This window comes from Phyllobates terribilis, unplaced genomic scaffold, assembly GCF_046119375.1.
Source record: "Phyllobates terribilis strain yellow unplaced genomic scaffold, ASM4611937v1 Scaffold_5__5_contigs__length_657084704, whole genome shotgun sequence".
Classification (NCBI taxonomy): Eukaryota; Metazoa; Chordata; class Amphibia; order Anura; family Dendrobatidae; genus Phyllobates; species Phyllobates terribilis.
The window spans coordinates 569,485,071-569,499,939 of NW_027362765.1; positions in this window are offsets into that span (position 1 = coordinate 569,485,071).

Below are 14,869 nucleotides of genomic sequence, written 5' to 3' on the forward strand. Positions count from 1 at the left end.
ACAGTGTAGGGAGAGTGCTGCTGAGCTAGGGAGAGATTTATTCTGCAAAATAGGTAGTGTAGGGTCTCTAAAGCCTGCAAAATCAAACAAACAGTCCTTCTGAGGACTAATATCCATCCCAGATATCAGGCAGGCAGGCAGGCTGTATAGGAGACGCAGTGGTTATACCAACAAACACTGCATTACAGTCCGGTGTGCTGCTGCTTCTCAAATTGCTAGACTTAGCCCCAGGTCTCAGGGGCAAGGAAAAATCCTTTTTTTTTTCATCTAAATCCTCTGTGGCAAGACGACTCGCTCGGCTCTCCCGGAGGCAGACTCAGGACACACGTTCTCAGGTTACGTTCCTGCTGGTTTATTATCTGGCATAAAACCAGCAGGGTTTTGCAGGGGAAAAAAAAGCAATAAAAAAAGTCTAGCTCAGTCAATAGATGAGCGGGTTCCGCCCGCTCTCGGTAGCATAAACTGCACAGTCCAAGTAACAAGCTCTGCAGCTTCCACAATATGGTCTGGAGACTTCCCTCTCCAGACCACACTCCAGAGAAAAAAAAAACAGGACTGAGCTTTTACACATTGCTCAGCCACACCCTGAGGGGAGGTAGGGGGAATGGCGTCCCGCCCTCTTTGCCATTCCCATAAAACCGCACACCCTTTAACAGAGTAAATCTACCAGCATATAACACGCTGGCAGAAAAATAAAGTAGTTCTTAGTTCACACAGGAGAGCATCCTGAGTGACACATACCTCCCCTCACATTTAAAACCAGTGACTCTGTCACATATTCCCCCCCTCTGCCCAAAGCCGGGGGTTTGGGCACCTTCTGACTCCAGGCAGGGAATCCTAGAGAGGGCATCTGCATTCCCATGTAACTTCCTGGGCCTATGCTCCACGTGAAAGTTAAACTCTTGAAGCCCTAGGAACCATCTAGTTACCCTGGCATTTTTACCCCTCTTCTCCCTCAACCATCTCAATGGGGCATGGTCTGATACTAATCTAAACTTCTGGCCTAGTAGGTAATATTTCAGTGTATCCACGGCCCATTTTATGGCTAAACACTCTTTCTCTACTATGGCGTAGTTCTTCTCGCAGGAGGACAGCTTTCGGCTTAGATAGAGAATGGGATGTTCTTCCCCATTTATCTCTTGGGAGAGTACAGCCCCTAGACCAACCTCTGAAGCGTCCGTCTGGACCACAAATTCTTTCTTGAAGTCTGGCGCGACCAGGACCGGCTGCTTGCACAGTGTTAGCTTCAACAGTTGAAACGCGGTCTCTGTTTCTTCCGTCCATTTCACCATGGTTGATTTGGTGCCTTTTAGAAGATCCGTTAGTGGCGCGGCAATCATGGCGAAATTCGGGATAACCCACCGGTAGTATCCCACCAATCCTAGGAATGCTCTCACCTGCTTCTTCGAGAGTGGTTGCGGCCAGGTTTGAATTGCCTCCACTTTCTTGATTTGTGGCTTTATTTCACCTCTCCCAACAACATAGCCCAGGTACTTGGCCTCCTCTTTTCCGATGGCACACTTTCTCGGACTTATGGTAAATCCTGCCTTCCTTAGCGCGTCCAGAACGGCCTGTAGTTTAGGTAGGTGACTAGCCCATTCTGGGCTAAAGACCACAATGTCATCGAGGTAGGCTGCGGCATACTTCTTATGTGGGGCTAGGATCCGATCCATAGCCCTCTGGAAAGTGGCTGGGGCCCCCTGTAGTCTGAATGACATCCGCGTGTATTGAAAACACCCATCAGGTGTTGAGAAAGCCGTCTTCTCTTTAGCCATCTGGGACATGGGGATCTGCCAGTAGCCTTTCGTCAGGTCGAGAGTGGTGATGTACCTCGCTGGTCCAAGCCTCTCGATGAGTTCGTCGACGCGGGGCATCGGGTACGCGTCACACTTGGATACCTCATTCAGCCGGCGGTAGTCATTACAAAACCTTCATTCTCCATTGGGTTTCGGCACGAGGACGATTGGGCTCGACCACCCACTCTTTGACTCCTCTATTACTCCGAGGTCTAACATCCTCTTCACCTCGGCCGAAATCACCTCCCGGCGAGCTTCCGGAATCCGATACGGCTTCAGATTCACTCGTACGTGCGGCTCTGTCAGCACATCATGCTCTACCACCTTGGTATGCCCTGGCAACTCTGAGAACAGCTCCCGATTCCGCTGTAGTAATTCTCGACACTGTTGCTTCTGGGCCGGTGACAGAGTCTCTGCAATAGTGACCTCCTCCACCTTGCCTTCTGGTGCGGCTCCCAGGCAAGGAGTTTCCACAGGTTCACGGTCCCGCCACGGCTTGAGCAAATTTATATGATATATTTCATGCGGCTTTCTTCGGCCAGGCTGGTGGACTTTATAATTAACCTCGCTGACTTTCTCCACCACCTCGTATGGACCTTGCCATTTGGCGAGGAACTTGCTCTCGACGGTAGGGATCAGCACCAAAACACGGTCCCCAGGCTGGAACTGTCTTAGTCTCGCCGACCGGTTATAGACCCTCGCCTGGGCTTCCTACGCCTGGAGGAGATGTTCCTTCACGATGGGCATCACCTTTGACATTCTCTCCAGTAACTGGGCGACATGTTCGATGATACTCCGTTGTGGCGTGACTTCAGCCTCCCAAGTTTCCTTGGCGATATCTAGGAGACCTCTTGGATGCCGACCATATAGGAGCTCAAATGGAGAGAAGCCAGTGGAGGCTTGAGGAACTTCTCTGACCGAGAAAAGCAGAAATGGGAGCAGGTAGTCCCAGTCTCGCCCATCCTTTTCAACGACCTTCTTGAGCATCGCCTTTAAGGTCTTGTTGAAGCGTTCTACTAGGCCGTCCGTCTGTGGATGATAAACCGAAGTCCGAAGCTGAGTTATCTGAAGGACTCTGCAAAGCTCCTTCATCACCTTGCTCATGAAGGGGGTTCCTTGGTCTGTCAGAATCTCTTTTGGTAGACCTGTCCGAGCGAAAATATGGACCAGCTCTCGGGCTATACTTTTACTAGACATGTTCCTTAGGGGAACCGCTTCCGGATACCGAGTCGCGTAGTTCATGACAACCAGGATATATTGGTGGCCCCGAGCTGATTTAACTAAGGGGCCCACGAGGTCCATGGCAATCCTCTCAAAGGGAACCTCTATCACAGGTAGTGGGACTAAGGGGCTTCGGAAGTGGGAGGAGGGAGCGGTTATTTGGCAGGTGGGGCAGGACCTACAATAGTTTTGAACTTCTCGATAACACCCTGGCCAATAAAACCTTCTCAATATCCTCTCCTGAGTTTTCTCGACCCCTAGGTGTCCCCCCAGAACATGTGAATGGGCCATATCTAGCACCCGCCGTCTGTATGGCCCTGGCACTAACAGCTGTTCCACTATCTCACCGCCCCTCAGTTTGGCCACCCGATATAACAACTCCCCCTGCACTGCAAAGTGGGGGAATCTGGTGTCGGCCCCCGGCTCTTGGGCAACCCCATTACATACAGTAACCTGGTCGAACGCCCCTTTTAAGGTCAGGTCTCGAACTTGAGCAGTCCCAAAGTTCTCTCTAGACATATCTAACGCAGGGAGGTCGGCCTCCTCGGTAACCGTCTCACCCTCGTCACCGACACGGACGCACAGTGGGAACTCCTCCATCTGCGACTTCGTCGGGGGTTCTTCTTCAAGGACCTGGCTTTTCCCCATGCTACTTAGTCCAGTTCCCTTCCCCCACAAGTCCCAGAATAAGGAAAAAAAATCACGGCCCAATATGATGGGATGTATCAGGTCCTTTACTACCCCGACTTCATGGGACTGAGCACCACAGTCTGTCCCCACTGTTACTGTGGCCACGGGATAGTCCTTGGCGTCACCATGGATGCACCGAACGCCCAGGGTTTTGGAAGGGATCAACTGGTGGGGAAGGGTTGCTCTGATCAAGGTCACCAGACTCCCGGAGTCCAACAGCCCAAGCACTTTTACTCCATTAATGGACACTGCACATGCCTGCGGCCCCTCACCGGGTCGACAGTCCATGCTACAGGCTGGATAGGCAAAATAGGAGACCCGTCTGCCAAGGCTGCAGTCCATGGGCTCAGGGGATATTTGACACCTGGCGGCTACATGTCCAGGGTTGTGACACCGCCAGCAAACTATATCTTTACCAACTGTTCTAACGGCACCTTCAGTGGGAGTGGGACGCCCCCCAGTGGTGGCTCAAGACCCCTTCCGTGGTGAACCCGCCCCCCTTTGGGTATCCCAGTAGGGAGAAGTGACTGCATCCGGTTTCCCAAGAGATCTCTCGACTACCTGGTACCTCTCTACCAGGCCGATGAAGTCATCAGCGTTCTGGGGATCACCCTGGGCAACCCAGGTTTGTACTGGCTTGGGAAGGGAATGCATGAATCTGTCAATCACCACCCGCTCAACCATCTGGGCCGGAGTGGAGGACTCCGGTTGTAGCCACTTCTGAACCAGATGCAGTAGGTCAAACATCTGCGAGCGAGGGGGTTTGTCGCTAGCATACGCCCAGTGATGAACTCGTTGGGCTCTCACCGCCATATTTACTCCCAGAAGTGCTAAGATCTCTATCTTTAGTTTGGGATACTCCTTAGCATCTTGCAGCGCCATGTCAAAATACACCTTCTGGGGTTCACCCGATAAATATGGCACCAGAACCTCTGCCCACTGTGCTGGTGGAAGTCTCTCCCGATCAGCCACCCTCTCAAAAACAGTCAGAAATACTTCTACATCATCCCCAGGGGTCATCTTCTGCATGGCCCGCCTTACCGCCTTCCTGACGTGAGAATCATCAGTCGGTCCCGGGGGTGGGGCGGCCGCCCTGCTCTGGATGGCGTCCGCCAAAAGCTGTATCTGTTGTTGCGCCTCCTGCTGGTGCTGCTGCTGCGACTTTTGCTGCAACTGGATTTGCTGAAGCAACAATTTGGTCGTCTCCTGGTGCTGCTGCTGTATGCTCTGCTGGGCCTGCTGCAGGCTCTGCTGGGCCTGCTGCATACTCTGCTGGGCCTGTAGGTGTTGCTGCTGCATGCTCTGCTGGGCCTGGACCAGGTGCTTAACAAGCTCCTCCATGCTGCTGGGCTTCTCTGGCAGGCTGGCAGCCTTCACCCAGGACATCCACCGGTCTTTGTGGCAGGTACACGTGTTCCTGGCATCCTGCATGCACTCTCACACCAACTGTGGCAAGACGACTCGCTCGGCTCTCCCGGAGGCAGACTCAGGACACACGTTCTCAGGTTACGTTCCTGCTGGTTTATTATCTGGCATAAAACCAGCAGGGTTTCACAGGAGAAAAAAAAACAATAAACAAAGTCTAGCTCAGTCCATAGATGAGCGGGTTCCGCCCGCTCTCGGTAGCATAAACTGCACAGTCCAAGTAACAAGCTCTGCAGCTTCCACAATATGGTCTGGAGACTTCCCTCTCCAGACCACACTCCAGAGAAAAAAAAAACAGGACTGAACTTTTACACATTGCTCAGCCACACCCTGAGGGGAGGTAGGGGGAATGGCGTCCCGCCCTCTTTGCCATTCCCATAAAACCACACACCCTTTAACAGAGTAAATCTACCAGCATATAACACGCTGGCAGAAAAATAAAGTAGGTCTTAGTTCACACAGGAGAGCATCCTGAGTGACACATACCTCCCCTCACATATAAAACCAGTGACACTGTCACACCTCTTTTTTTTTTCCCTCAGTCAGACTGTACAAATACCCGTCTTATTAACCTTTTGGTATTCCCCCCCCCCCCAAAAAATAAATGAGTGTGTCTGTGAGTGTTCAGACCCAAATATATCTGTTTAAAAGAGTCTGGTTTCGGCCAGATAACTAGAACTGTGGTTTTGCAGTTCCACAGTTCAAATCTCTGTATTATCCACCTTTTTGCCTTTTTTCCATAAAAAAAACAGTTTGAGTGTCTCGCTGACTGTTCAGACATAAATATATCTGTTTAAAAGATTCTGGTGTAGGCCAGAGAACTAGAACTGTGGTTTTCCTCTTCCACGGTTCAAATCTGGGTGTTATCCACCTTTTTGCCTTTTTTACATAAAAAAAAAACAGTTTGAGTGTCTCGCTGACTGTTCAGACACAAATATATCTTTTTAAAAGATTCTGGTGTAGGCCAGAGAAATAGAACTGTGGTTTTCCTCTTCCACGGTTCAAATCTGGGTGTTATCCACCTTTTTGCCTTTTTTCCATAAAAAAAAAACAGTTTGAGTGTCTCGCTGACTGTTCAGACACAAATATATCTTTTTAAAAGATTCTGGTGTAGGCCAGAGAACTAGAACTGTGGTTTTCCTCTTCCACGGATCTAATCTCCTTTTTATTACCCTTTTGCCATTGATAGTGCGAGTGTAAGCTATTTTACTTCAACGGGCAAGGCGCGTGGCAAGGGACATGGAACTGGACGTTCTGGTGATGGAGCATGCAGAGGATGGGGTTGTGGCCAAGGTGAAAATGTGCCACAACCAACTGCCACATCTTCTCGCTCCCAGTTCTTGACTGAATTACTAGGGAAGCACACAACAACACCACTATTGCGAACTGATCAGTGTGAAAAAGGTTATTAATTGGAAAGCAGATAATACTTCCAGTCACCTGTGCAACACCACCTCCGGTCTGTCTTCCACATGGTCAAGTCTTAGTAGCCGTGAGTCTCAACCGCATACTCCTCCTCACCCTGATGCTCCTTCCTCCCACCATGCAGAGTGTCGTCAGACAGCAACTGATCCCACAGTTGGACACTCTGAAGAGCTGTTCACTGGTCCATTTCCATATTTTGGCCCCTCGCCTGCTCCGCTTGAAGTGGTGGAAGAGGAGATCCCATGTAGCGATGGCCAAATATTTGAACAGCCACGGCCACAGGAAGGCGACGCTGACAATTTGTTACAAGAGGTGGACGATGACGACACACAATTGCCACGAAGTGAGGAGGAGGACCGTGGTGCGGAAGTGGAAGAGGAGGAGGTGGTGGATGATCTGGTAACTGACCCAATGTGGCAGGAGGACACGCAGAGCGAGGCCAGCAGCAAACAGGGGGAGGGAGGCAGAGTACCCCATCAGGCAAGAAGAAGCAGTGTGGAGGCCGCAGACAGAAGGCGGGCAACCATTCCCCGTAACACCAACACGAGGGACGTTGCCAGTACAACCAGTAGGTCTTCCAGAGTCCATTTGTACCACCTGCCAGGCCAGCATCAGCATGGGTGACAAAACTACCAGCCTGACCACCACCAGCATGATCAGGCACATGGCAGCAAAGCACCCGACTTTGTGGGCCGAACCCCAGGGTCCACGACCAGTATTAGCGGGTGTCACCACTGCTTCTTCCGCTGTTGTGCGTGTAAGAGAACTCCCAGTTGTGCATGCAAGGCAATCCCCTGTCCATACTGCATGCAAAGATGCCCCCTCCTCTCAGTCTTCACTTGTTATGGCAGTTTCTCAAGAAACAGCATCAATGTCCACGTCCACGTCCCACCACAGCGTTCAATTGTCCATATCCCAGACCTTTGAACGAAAGAGCCACAGTCCTAAATTCGCACATTTCATGACTGCTTGCGTTGGAAATGCTGCCTTTTAGGCTGGTGGAGACAGAATCCTTCCGCAACCTTATGGCGGTGGCCGTCCCTCGGTGCTCGGTCCCCAGCCGACACTATTTTGCACGGTGTGCCATCCCCGCACTACACAAGCACGTGTCCCAAAACATCTGCCGTGCCCTCAACAACGCAGTTACTGGGAGAGTCCACCTGACAACGGACACGTGGACAAGAGCTTGTGCCCAGGGACTGTACATCTCCATGACGGCACACTGGGTAAACATAGTGGAAGCCGGGACCCAGTCGGACCTTGGGATGGAACACATCCTCCCCACACTGAGGATTGCGGGCCCTACGTCGGTCAGAGTTTCCCCCACAGTGAACAGCTCCTGCGCATCATCCTCCTCCTCCTCCTCATGTTCAGCCTCCATCTCAGATATCACCACATCAGTTACAAGCTGGAAGCATTGCAGTACTGTCTCAGCCAAGAGGCAACAGACTGTGCTGAAACTCATAAGTTAGGCGATAAACCTCACACTGCTTGTGATTTGTGGACAGCTGTGAAAGAGCATGCAGATCTGTGGCTGAGACCGCTGAACCTACATCCAGGCATGGTCATGTGTGACAATGGTCATAACCTGGTGGCGGCTCTGAGGCGAAGCGAGATCACACACGTACCATGCCTGGCTCATGTGCTTAACCTCGTGGTTTAGCGGTTTCTTAAATCATACCCCAAGTTGCCAGATCTGCTCATCAAAGTGCGCCGCCTGTCAGCTCATTTTCGGAAGTCGGCTACAGATTCCGCCGCCCTTGCTGTGTTGCAGCAGCGTTTGCAGCCTCAGTCACACCGACTGGTGTGTGATGTCCCCACACATTGGAACTCTACCCTCCACATGTTGAAAAGGATTTATGAGCAAAAGAGAGCAGTTGTTGGGTACCAGCTGCAACAAGGTCGTCGATATTCAGGTCAGACTCCACACATAAGACCTCAGGAGTGGACCTGGATGTCTGACAAATCTGTACCATCCTGACAAACTCTGAGTAGTCCACCACGATGGTGAGTGGTGATGACGCCATCATTAGCGTCAGCATCCCACTTGTTTGTCTTTTGCAACGCTCTCTGCAGAGAATTAAAGCGGAGGCATTGCAGCCAGAGTATGATGAGATGGATCAAGAAGCCGTAGCGGGCGATTACACAGAGCCCAGCCTCATCTCATCCCAACGTGCATTGGGGGACAATGAGGGAGAGGAGGAGGAGGAGGAAGAACAGGAGCTGGTATCATGCGCTGTAGACGGTAGTACCTGTACAACTGCATACCGTCGGTTCAGCGAGGGTGGCCTGAGTACAAGGGGGAGGAGGAGGAGTCATCTTGATGAGGACACGGAAGTCTTGCCCGTTACCAGTCTGGCACGCATGGCTGACTTTATGTTACGCTGCCTTAACCGTGACCCTCGCGTTGTCAAAATGTTGGGTGACAGTCATTACTGGTTGATGACACTTTTAGACCCCCGCTAAAAGGAGGACTTTCACTTTCTAATTCCTGAGGTGGAGAGGTCCACAAAAATGGGGCAGTACCAGAAGGCCCTTGCTGCAGAACTGTTAAAAAACATTCCCATCTGAACACGCTAGCGGCATAGGTCACAGTTCGTTCCCCAACCAAGGCGTACAGGCGAGAGAGACGCAACTCCATTCCAGCAGAGGCAGGGGAACACTGTCAATGTTCTGGGACAGTTTTCTGAGACCCGTCCAGCTTACAGGCCCTGAGGCGAGGGGTACTCTCACAAAGAGTGGAAAGTTTCAAAATATGGTGAGGGAGTACCTTGCCGACCGTATCAGCGTCCTCTGTGATTCCTCTGTGCCTTTTAATTATTGGGTATCCAAGCTGGACACTTGGAATGAACTCGCTCTGTACGCTTTGGAGGTACTGGCCGCGAGCGTGTTATCGGAGCATGCTTTTAGTGCCACTGGGGGAATTATAACTGATAAGCGCACTCGCTTGTCAACTGACAATGCTGACAAGCTGACCCTTATCAAAATGAACAAGGGCTGGATTGGGCCAGACTTCTCATCGCCACCAAATGACAGCAGAGTAACATAAAGTCAAATCCACTATTATTTCGGGAGGTGTATTCCAATACACCGCTTCACACCCACACATGGGTATACGCTTCCTCATTTCGGCTGTTTTTCGCTCTTCTCCTTATCCTCAGACTCCACCACCACTATACCACCAGGGTGACAGTGGTCCATGTTGCCAGCATTGCAAGTTCCTCCGTCCTAATTTTTGGCAGCTTTTGCTTGGAAAGCATAGGCAAAAGACTATGGGAAACCCACTCTCCAATAATGGGAATAATGTTTTTAATATGCTGTACTGCATAGCTCTTGTAAGGGGCATTGCAAGTTCCTCCATCCTAATTTTTGGCAGCTTTTGCTTGTAAGGCATAGGCAAAGACTATGGGAGACCCACTCCCCAATAATGGGAATATTGTTTTTAATATGCTGTACTGCATGGCTCTTGTAAGGGGCATTGCAAGTTCCTCCATCCTAACTTTTGGCAGCTATTGCTTGGAAGTCATAGGCAAAGACTATGGGAGACCCACTCCCCAATAATGGGAATAATGTTTTTAATATGCTGTACTGCATGGCTCTTGTAAGGGGCATTGCAAGTTCCTCCATCCTAATTTTTGGCAGCTTTTGCTTGGAAGTCATAGGCAGAGACTATGGGAGACCAACTCCCCAATAATGGGAATAATGTTTTTAATATGCTGTACTGCATGGCTCTTGTAAGGAGCATTGCAAGTTCCTCCGTCCTAATTTTTGGCAGCTTTTGCTTGGAAGGCATAGGCAAAGACTATGGGAGACCCACTCCCCAATAATGGGAATACTGTTTTTAATATGATGTACTGCATGGCTCTTGTAATGGGCATTGCAAGTTCCTCCATCCTAATTTTTGGCAGCTTTTGCTTGGAAGGCATATGCAAAGACTATGGGAGACCCACTCCCCAATAATGGGAATAATGCTTTTAATATGCTGTACTGCATGGCTCTTGTAAGGGGCATTGCAAGTTCCTTCGTCCTAATTTTTGGCAGCTTTTGCTTGGAAGGCATATGCAAAGACTATGGGGGACCCACTCCCCAATAATGGGAATAATGTTTTTAATATGCTGTACTTGCATGGCTCTTGTAAGGGGCATTAAATTTGTCTTGTTAAGCTACTGTGTCCTCCACGTCTCTTCCAAGGGTCATTGATATTGTCTTTTTATTCCACTGCGACCTCCACCAATCTTCCAAGGGGCATTGATATTGTGTTTTTATTCCACTGTAACCTCCACCACTCTTCCAAGGGGCATTGATATTGTCTTTTTATTCCAATAGGACCTCCACCACTCTTCCAAGGGGCATTGATATTGTCTTTTTATTCCACTGGGACCTCCACGTCTCTTCCAAGGGGCATTAAAACCATGTTGTTAAACCACTCTGAACTTCACGTCTCTTCCAAGGGGCATTAAAACCGTCCTGTTAAGCTACTGTGACCTCCACGTCTCTTCCGAGGGGCATTAAAACCATCTTGTTAAACCACTCTGAACTCCACAGCTCTTCCAAGTGGCATTGAAATGTTGTTTTTAATTACCTCTAACCTCCTCGACTCTTCCAAAGGGCATTGCATTTCCTCCTAATTTTAGTCAGCTTTTGCTTTTCAATGCATAGGCGAACACTAAGGGAGACCCACTCCCCAATAATGGGCAGAAGGTTTATAGTATGCTGTAATCCACGTCTGTTTCAAGGGGCATTGCAGTTCCTCATAATTTTTGGAAAGCCTTCCATTCACTGCTTAGGCCAACAGTGTACAGGAGACCCAGTTGCTATAAATGGAAAAAACTGTTTAGTTAAGGCCCTCTGACCTCCATGTCACTTCCAATGGCCATTGGAGTGCCTCGAAATTTTTGGTAGGCATTGCACTCACTGTATGCTGTATGCCCTTTAACTGTGTAGCCGATCTGCTCCTTTTGGTAGGGAAACTTATCGTACAAGACATGAGTGGTTGACTGGCCTGATATTGATGTGAATGGTCCCTGTTACTCCTGCTCTTTCTCCTTTGCCACCACCTCATCCATCATTCATCACCTGAAGCTTTGTTTTAACGGGAGTCATAGAACTGGGATAGTAGCAGGAATACATCCAGCAATCCTCAGAGGAGGTAGGTTATGCGCCAAAACGCTGACCACCCCAGGCCTAGCCGCTACTACATACATGCGCTTGCATTCCAAGGAACCGAAAGCTAAGGAGATGGATGGTCTCATGATCATGAATAATTTACTTGTTGTGTAGGAGGCCGACCACTGCTGCTGTCTACCTTCTGAACTTTGTGTTGAAGCCTGATTGACCCAGGACCCGCAAACCTCTATGTCTGGAGGACATATTGCATCCCAATGTCCAACTGTGTCCTGACTTCCACAATATTAACCCAGTGTGAAGGTGTCAGTGAGATGGACCATCCCTGGCCAAATTCACTTGTCCACGTGTTTGTGGTTAGGCTGTCCTTCGCACTAAATGCACTGGGGAGGGCACAGGTAATGTTTTGGTATGCACGCTTGTGTATAAGGCGCACCGGGACAAATAGGGGCGGCTGGGGACAGAGTATGGACAGCCGGCCGCCCCTTGGCGGCAGGGGACCAAGTGTGGACACCAGGCCGCCGGGTGGCTTGGGACTAAGTATGGATACCAGGCCACCGACGCAGCCATGACGTGATGGCCAGATTCCACTTCCACATGCATAAAATGTCCAATTTCAAGTGCAAGCAAGCAAGCAGTATGGTATTGCAGCCTGGGGGTAGGTGGGTGGCAGGCTGCATACTTGCGCTTGCATTGCAAGGAATGGGTGAGGTACAATTGAACACTGCCCTGGGAGATCAACTTGAACAGGGATAGTTGCAAGTCTGCAACGACAGGTGTTGGTCGGGAGGCATCTTCGCATGTGCCATGAACAGGGGGTTGGCGTGCACACACTACAGCGGAATAGGCTGTCCTTCCCACTAAATGCACTGGGTAGGGCACAGGTAATGCTTTGGTATGTGCGCTTGTGTATAAGGCGCACCAGGACAAATAGGGGCGGCTGGGGACCGAGTATGGACACCCGGCCGCCCCCTGGTGGCTGGGGACCGAGTGTGGACACCCGGCCGCCGGGCGGCTGGGGACTGAGTATGGATACCAGGCCGCCGACGCAGCCATGACATGGTTGCCGGCGTCTGCCTTCACAAGCCTAAAAGGCCTCATTTCAAGTGCAAGCAAGCTAGCAGTATGGTATTGTAGCCTGGGGGTGGGTGGGTGGCAGGCTGCACACTTACACTTGCATTGCAAGAAAACAAAGCAGATGCTAACTTCTATCATCATCATCATGCTCCTCACCTTGGAACTCTCAACTCCCCTAATGGAGAAGCCAAGGCCCACCAGAGGAGTCTCTGGTTGTCTGGTGGGCTCGTCTAATGCTGCCCTAAAGCAGGCCAGGCTAAGAAAAGTGTGGGGAAGGTTCCCAGGACAAATAGTGGAGGCAGGGGACTGAGTATGGAGACCTCGCCGCCGACGCAGCCATGAGGTAGTGGTCAGCTTCGGCCTCCTCCAAACTAAAAGGCCCCGTTTCAAGTGCAAGCTAGCAGTATGGCATTGCAGCCTGCGGGTGGGTGCATGGTTGGCTGCATATTTGCGCTTGCTTTGCAAGGAATGGGGGAGGTACAATTGAACAATGCCCTGGGACAAAGACTTGCACAGGGATCGCTGCAAGTCTGCATCTTCTGATGCGGCAAGGTTCACTTCTGATGGGCACACTTTTAGGCAGTGACATGGGTGTCAGAGATGCTTCCAGGGGTCTTCCCCATGCTGTTCCCATGTCTTTTCAGCACTGTATGCATGTGTCACACAGCACATGGCCAGATAAGGTTGTAAAATGTTAAAATGACATTTCCCGGTGAATGCATTTGTCACGGTTGAAAGCAATACTAAAGTGCAAAAATGCATAAAAATGCTACTTGTGAACATAGCCCAAGGTGTGGAGGAGTATTTTTGCTTTTGGTTATTTATTTTACCTTATACACAAGTCTTTACCCTGGAAAGGATGTTCCTTAACATATTTCACAGGAAAACAGTTTCAGTTTCGTCTTTGAACGCTTTATTGTGAGCCTGTAAAAGTGGCTTAGTACCTCTGACCACGTTGTTGACAGCAGTGACCTGGGGGTCAGAAATGCTTCCTGGGGCGATCCCTATGCTTTCCCCATGTCATTTGAGCACTGTCACTATCATTTTGGGCACTTTTTAGGCTTTCTATAGACTGCCGGGCGTGCCGCCGCAAAAATGCTCGGGTCTCCCATAGACTAACTTTGGGCTCGTTGCTCGCGTCGAGCACCCGAGTATCACGGTGAGCTCGGCCTGAGCTTCGAGCACCCGAGCATTTTAGTGCTCACTCAACACTACTCAGCACGCCAATGCACTAGATTTAATGACTGAGCTGCCACTCACTGCGTACAAGACACACTGTGAGGAGGAATCGTGACAGCTGCTATCTATCTGTGCTACATGCATTTTGCTATTATTATCTCTAAAGCACCACTAATTCCAGGGTGCTGTACATGTGAGGACATATAGTATCAGACTGTTACCAAGGGTGGAAAGATCCCTGCCCACATGGGTTTACAGTCTACAGGATATGGAGGAAGGAGACATTAGTGTTGAGGCAGATGTTCTATCTGTATATGCTGCTTATACAGATCTCTAACTGTCATTCAATTAACATATGGCTTACTAACTGTGCCTGTCAATCCAACAGGAAGCTAGCAGAGGGAAGGAAATAGAGAGATAGGTGAAAGGCAGGAGAGTTGCAAGTTCATGTCCCACCACAAAGCACTTGGAGCATTGACACTATATCCAAATGAGTTATACTTCTCAAAAAATGGTAAAATGGATTTCTATAGCCAAGGTATGGAATTGTTCAGCATGCCCATATGACATATATGCTGTAAATTTGAGATATAAAATCCTAATGACAGGTTCCCTTTAAGGTATGCTGCAAAAAAATATGTTTTTGTTGTGTTTTACATACATTTTTGCTGCAGATTTTTTCTCACTCATTATTAATATGGGTGAAATCTGTAGGAAAAATGCTGAAAGAATTGACATGCTGCAGAATTAAATCTGCTGCCAGTCTGCAAGGAGAAAATAAGCAATGTGTGCATGAGACTTCAGGAACCTCAATTAATTTGCTATTAGTGATGGGCGAGCACTAAAATGCTCGGGTTCTCGTTGCTCGGGTCGAGCACATTGAAATACTCAAGCCCAATGTAAGTCTATGGGAAACTCGAGCATTTTTGTGG